Raw genomic sequence first — 6,616 nt, 5'->3', positions numbered from 1 at the left:
AACATTAAAAATTAGATTACTTATACTTTAAATAAATATTTAAATATATCATAACTTACTTCTTTGAAACATGCATTGTTGTACGAGCTCGACCCCCCTCTGTTTACAACTACTTGTTTTGCACGCCATTCTGTGTTTGACGCCGAACGCCTTAAAAATTCTGGCGTTTGAAAATGTTCGACTGCCTTCGCCCAATTTTCATGTGACATACCCTGGTGGGGTTGTTTAATGCGGCTGGGATATCTGCAGGCCCCCCGATTTCCTTAAAATAAGAATGAGATTTACTTTTTCGGCCTCTGTAAACTTTTGCAAGACTCGAATCAATGCTCCGCAACAATTGAGCACGCTCCGGATCCATGTTAACCTTATCCAAATCAAATTTATTCTGCAAAATACAAAAAATTTAGTTAATTAAATAACAATCACAACTAAACTTAAAATTGTATCTAAGTTACCTTTAGATGCACAACTGATGCGTTCCTTAAGGCGGGGGAAACATTGTCCCAACCACATACGTTGAAAGGGACGTTGTTCCACAAATACCTCCCAATTTCATGTGTGAACCAATTACCACGCTTCCCGACAGGGGAATATGTGATCTCCCTGTCGAAATCCAAATTCACGGGCTTTCCCTTGTTTGCCCATATCAACTTTCCCAACTCGATATTTTTCGACCTTGAATGTGGGCAATTTCGGAATTGAGCTCAAGGGTCGCCGGTTTTGGAGGTTTTGGGGGAAGGTGTGGCGGCAGGAGGGGCTAGCACCGGCTTTTACTTTCGTCCTCCACCTAGTCGACTAGTCCAAGTGATGAAAATGAGAAGCAAAAACAGAAATGAGAGAAGGAAACGAGAGAACAGAAAAAAAATGTCACAGAAAAGGGAACTAGGTGGGGTTATCTGTAAGGGGCATTAGAGGCGACAGCAATAGCAGCGACGCAAAGGTATTAGCGGCGACAATAGGGCAATAGAGGCGACACCTTGGAGGGAAAAAATCAGCGCGTTTTCGCTTTCCTCTACAATCATTGGATCGAAAACAAATCGGACGGATGGGGGTAATGTAACGCGTCAATTACATGTCGCCGCTATTGCCCAGCGTCGCCGCTAAAGACGTCGCCGGTAATGCCAACATTTCTTGTAGTGAAATTTGAGGGATTAAAGTTGAACTTCACCCATTAGGATACATGTATATTGTGCATAAAGTATTGTACTCTTAGCTATAGTAACTTTAACTGACAAACTCAAACTCAAACTTGCATTTTAGTTATATATATAATATGTACCTTGCTATGAATGAAGGAAAGATGAACGAAAAGAATAAGTAAAGAACTTAAGCTCAAATATCGTAGAGAATTTATCTAGGTTACAAGAATAAGAAATTGAATTTATAATACGAAAAGGGGAAAATATTTGACAATTCATTTAATTACTTTATTTGAGTTTAAACAATCATAGACGTGTCTTAAGAAGAGTTTGCTCTTGTAGTTGTATTATCATAAATAATGACATAACCACTGACAAAAATATATTTCAAACTATACATTTTGGGCACAACTATACTTTCAAAATTCACCCATTTCAGACTATACATTAATTTCGGGCATTGTATACTAAAGATTTTCTCACATTTACGACCAAATGATCATTAAAAAATTCACCTTTATAAATGTTATGATTTGGTGTTTAGTTCATTTTGTAAATTTACGCTTATTTCGTATTGTAATATTATTTTTAATTGATTTTGTAATTTTGTAATTTCGTGATATATTTATTATTGTTATTGAGTTAAAGGTATTTTTATGATCTATTTTATGGTATAGCTAATTAAAAATAATACATAAATTATAATTATATATTTTAAAATGAGTAGATCTATATGTGAAATATAATAAGGATAAAAAAAATTATTTATTCAATAAAAGAAGGTCTAAATAAAAAATAAAATAAAAGTTGAAGTATTAATATTGTAACATATAAAATGTTAGAAATGAAATATATTTAAACAATCCGAATCAATTAAATAAACCCCATGGGTGTATGGTATGGGTGTAGTTGTGTTTACCTTCACACACATGTTAGAAATAAGCCATTTAATACAAAAAACTACTTTTTAAAGGGTGTATGATTGATGTTCTATTATTGTTATATATAACAGTAGGGATAATGTTATCATGGGCCCCTAAGATTGGAATAAGATAGAAATAAGCATGAATCAGTAGAGTCTAAAAACGGATCAGCCTAGCTTAGCCAATGGATCAAAGGACCAACCACAAGCCCCAAAATGATGAGCTGACCCAACACATTCTCTCCGATCACCGGAGCTCGCAGGTGGTTCCGGAGCCCACAGGGGAAGTGGTGAGCTCGGAGCTGGAGGAGATACTATCGGACACCAGTTTAACCTCCTTCCGGCGATACAAAAAGGCGTTGTCCCTTGAACTTGTTAGCTTATTCCGGCTAGCTGGTCCCACTGTCTTAATTTACTTGCTGAACAACTTGACGTCGATCTCCACCCAAATCCTCTGCGGCCACCTTGGTACCCTTCAGCTCGCAGCCGCCACTCTCGGCAACAATGGTGTACAAATGTTTGTTTATGGTGTTATGGTATAAATTACAACTGCTTTTAGTAATCAATATCTACTACCTTCTCCTATTTTGTGTAGACTATAGAGTATATAATTTCGTGTTTTTTTGATGTAGCTTGGGATGGGGAGTGCAGTGGAGACTCTATGTGGTCAAGCATTTGGAGCTAAGCAATACGGAATGCTCGGTGTTTACCTTCAAAGATCCACCATACTTTTAATGCTGACAGGGATTCCTCTTTTGTTGATCTACATCTACTCCAAATCCCTTCTCATGTTACTCGGCCAATCAAAAGAAATCTCCTCCGCAGCCTCCCTGTTCATCTTCGGACTCATCCCGCAGATATTTGCCTACGCAGCCAACTTCCCAATCCAAAAATTCCTTCAAGCCCAAAGCATCGTCAACCCCAGCACCTACATCGCCGCCGGGATCTTCTTTGTTCACCTTCCGTTGTCCTATCTTATGATGTACGTCTTCGACTGGGGGCTACTGGGTGGCGCGTTGGTTTTGAGTTTTTCATGGTGGGTGATTGTGCTGGCGCAGTTTGTGTATATCCTCAAGAGTGATCGGACTAAGGAGACGTGGACTGGGTTTAGTGTGGAGGCGTTTTCTGGTCTTTGGTCGTTCTTTAAGCTATCCACGTCGTCGGCATTGATGTTGTGTCTGCAGGCGTGATATTTTCAGGTATTGATTTTGATCGGTGGTTTGCTTCCTAATCCGGAAATAGCGTTGGATGCTTTGGCTGTTTGTTCAAGGATTCTCGTATGGGTTTACACGATTTCAATTGGGTTCAGTGCTGCTGCAAGGTATATATATGCTTCTAATGCAATGTTTTAAAAACCGGTTTTTTTATTGAACCGGTCGGGTGACGTTTTCCGGTTCAACCGGTTTGACCGGTTCAACCGGATGGTTAAACCGGTTCTATATTTTTATATGTTTTTAATTATCCTGCATACATTGATTACAAACCTTGTCATCTTTTTCGTATTACAAACGTAAATAGAATGTAATATATAAAAACAATTATTATAGAAACCAAAATCAAACAAGGAAGCCCAAAACAAACACAAAAATTCAAAACTGTCTGGTTCAACCCGGTCCATTCAGGTTCAATTCAGCCGGTTGAACCGGTTTTTTACAAAAACCGGCCGGTTCAATCCGGTCAGGAAATCATTATAAAACTGGTCCAAATTGAACCGTCCTCACCTCCGGTTTCCGGTTCGACCGGTTCAACCGGCCGGTTCGAACCGGTTTTTAAAACACTGTTCTAATGAGATGTCTGAATTTATTAACACTAAAATTAAAGCATACACAACATGAGAAGCAAAAGCCTCTTCAAAATGAAAAAGAAGTTTAAGAACTTTTTCAAGAAGATAATTAACAGTTTTTTTTTCTTGAATGGTGAGTCCTATCTCCTATGATTATCCAACATTTCAATCAATGACAAATATACAATTATAATAACAAAATATAGATAATAATCAAATGGAAAAGCTATCGTGAAAGATACAAACATTTTTTTTCATTTTAACTACTTTACCGAAAAAACATGGTCTAAATAACGTTAGACGTGACTTGGCGGTAATGTTAAACCTCAAGTTTTTACAAGCTATGACAAGCCACATCGTTTGTAAGGCGTGACTTAAAACGACATGTTTGTATATAATTAATAACTTAAGACGACATTTTGTTAAAATTTAACGTCAAATATAAGCCTTGGAACCATGACGAAGTCATGTCAAACTTTTAAAAAACTTGGAAAAAACTTTTTACTATGGATGCTTTCATTTTAAGCTATAAGGTATCTTGAAATTTGGTTATTGGTTCTACTCATATCTTCATAGTTTTTATGACAAAAAATGTATATTTATGACAGTGTGAGAGTTAGCAACGAGCTAGGTGCAGGACATCCTAAATCTACTTCATTTTCGGTTATAGTGATGACATTCGACCTCGTTCATTGTGGCTTTGATATGTGGTATCATTCTCCTTAGTGCAAGAGATTACATCAGCTATATTTTAACCGACGGAGAGATTGTTGCTAAGGCTGTCTCGGAACTTACTCCTCTACTTGTATTTTCAGTCATCCTCGAAGGCATTCAACCTATCCTTTCAGGCAAGAATTCTTTGTGTCCTATTTCTTACATGAAATGAGACAAACTAAAACACAACAAGCATACTAAGTTTGTAGGCTGATAGTAATAGTGACTAATGTAGACAACGAGACAAAATTTGTAATTTTTTGCCTCACTTAAAAAAGGTAAGAACTTGACATTTGATGATGTTGTGCAAAAGACATGAATAATGATTTGTTTTGAAAAAAAAAATGTCAAATTCTTTAAAAATCACTTGGAATTTTTTGCCTTTACTTATCCTTTTTTTTCAACCACTTGGAATTTGTTTTAAAAAATCACCACGTAAGATTTTAAATTCTACAAAAACCACTAGTGTTTGGATATTTCCAGGTTTAAACTCAATTTATTTTAATGATTTAACCCTTACAACTTTGAATTTTGTTTTATAAAAACAACATTTTCCTGAAAAATATTCTTCTGATTAATTTTTTTAGTTCATTATCGGGAAAACCTCAAGTGGTTTATTGATAAAAATAAAATAAACTCTTCTTGGTTAAGCTAGAAAAGTTTTATTATTTAAATTAAAAAAAAAAGTATAGTTAGTTTTTATGGACTTTGCCTCTACGAATAATGGTAAGAACTTTTTAATTGGATCCAATTTCATCCTATCCAGCAATTTTGTGTCATCTGTAAAGAAAACACATTTAAATAAAATAAATTATATTACTTAAGACATTAATGCATCAGAAATGATATGTGCTTTATACTAATGAATGACAAATGAAAATGAAAATGAATAGGGGTTGCGGTTGGATGTGGATGGCAATCATTTGTTGCATATGTAAATATTGGATGCTATTATATGGTTGGAATTCCCATTGGTGTCGTGTTTGCCTTCTATTTTGACTTTGGTACTAAGGTTCTTAACTGTCAACATTAAATAATTATATATAATTTTTTTTTGTATAAGTGTGATATAATGGAATCTTATATATAACTATATATAAATTGTTTTTTTGTATACAAAATGCAGGGAATATGGTTGGGGTTGGTCGGCGGTATGTTGATGCAGGCAATGATTTTGTGTTGGGTTATTTTTCGAACGGATTGGAATAAAGAGGTGAATTTTCATAAACATAAAATTTAGAATAATTTGAATGATTTTACTTGTTTGTAGTAAATAATCTACCCATATTTATAAAAATTTCAGGTAAAATTTGCGAATATTCGAGTGAAGCAATGGCAACATAAGTAAAAAGAGGAATCATTGTTAAGCAATTAAGATCTTTTTTATTTTTAGTATTTCATTGTTTTTTAACTATATTTTAATTTTTTTAGAGCAACATAAGGTGACATTTGTGTGCAATTCATTGAAAGTTGATCGTAATAAACTCCTATTATTAACTTTTGTTTTAATTTGGGATGCTTTTGAATGTAACTAGTTTAAATTAGTGTTTATTTTTTTATAAAAGAATTTACATTTTGAATTCTTTATACCTAAAACTTTTTTTTAAAACTCAACTTTTACATATTACTCGTTATTTCATGATTTGAGTCGGTTACATGTAAATTAATTTTTTTTCATAACAAACCATATATTTTTCACTATTTTTGCTTTAGACCTCTAACATTTTTTTGTTTCAAAATAAACTCAAATTTAATCTATTCCATGTTGTTTCGTTAATATCCATGTTGTTTCGTTAATAGAGTTGATTAACAACATGTAACCCTATATGCCCTAACTCACGTGTGCCCTAATCATCAATCACCTAAAAGAGTAACCAATTATAAAACCCTGGATCATATTTCCACTTCTTCTGGTACATCATATTGGGTCCTACAACTGATTCTAAAACCCAATGTAACCTTATATCCTCATGTATCAAGATTGTTTTCATAAGATTGAGTATGTTTTCAAATTGTGACCCACGACTATTTTCACAAGGTTTGATGATATGTTTATTT

The 6,616-nt window shown here is 34.4% G+C and overlaps 1 pseudogene across 1 annotated transcript; it reads left to right on the top strand.

Moving 5' to 3' along the window:
* The first annotated feature begins 2,176 nt into the window (after positions 1-2,176).
* On the top strand, positions 2,177-6,064 carry LOC145107279 (protein DETOXIFICATION 40-like; annotated as a pseudogene). The gene is made up of 6 exons (XR_013707800.1): positions 2,177-2,597; positions 2,694-3,382; positions 4,453-4,692; positions 5,452-5,570; positions 5,685-5,771; positions 5,862-6,064. The product of XR_013707800.1 is annotated as a protein DETOXIFICATION 40-like (transcript).
* Positions 6,065-6,616: the final 552 nt, after the last annotated feature.

This window comes from Lactuca virosa, chromosome 4 (assembly GCF_052849685.1).
Source record: "Lactuca virosa cultivar CGN04683 chromosome 4, Lactuca_virosa_CGN04683_v6, whole genome shotgun sequence".
Classification (NCBI taxonomy): domain Eukaryota; kingdom Viridiplantae; phylum Streptophyta; class Magnoliopsida; order Asterales; family Asteraceae; genus Lactuca; species Lactuca virosa.
Note: the sequence above shows the minus strand (reverse complement) of the source record. Positions and strands in the feature narration are given on the sequence as shown.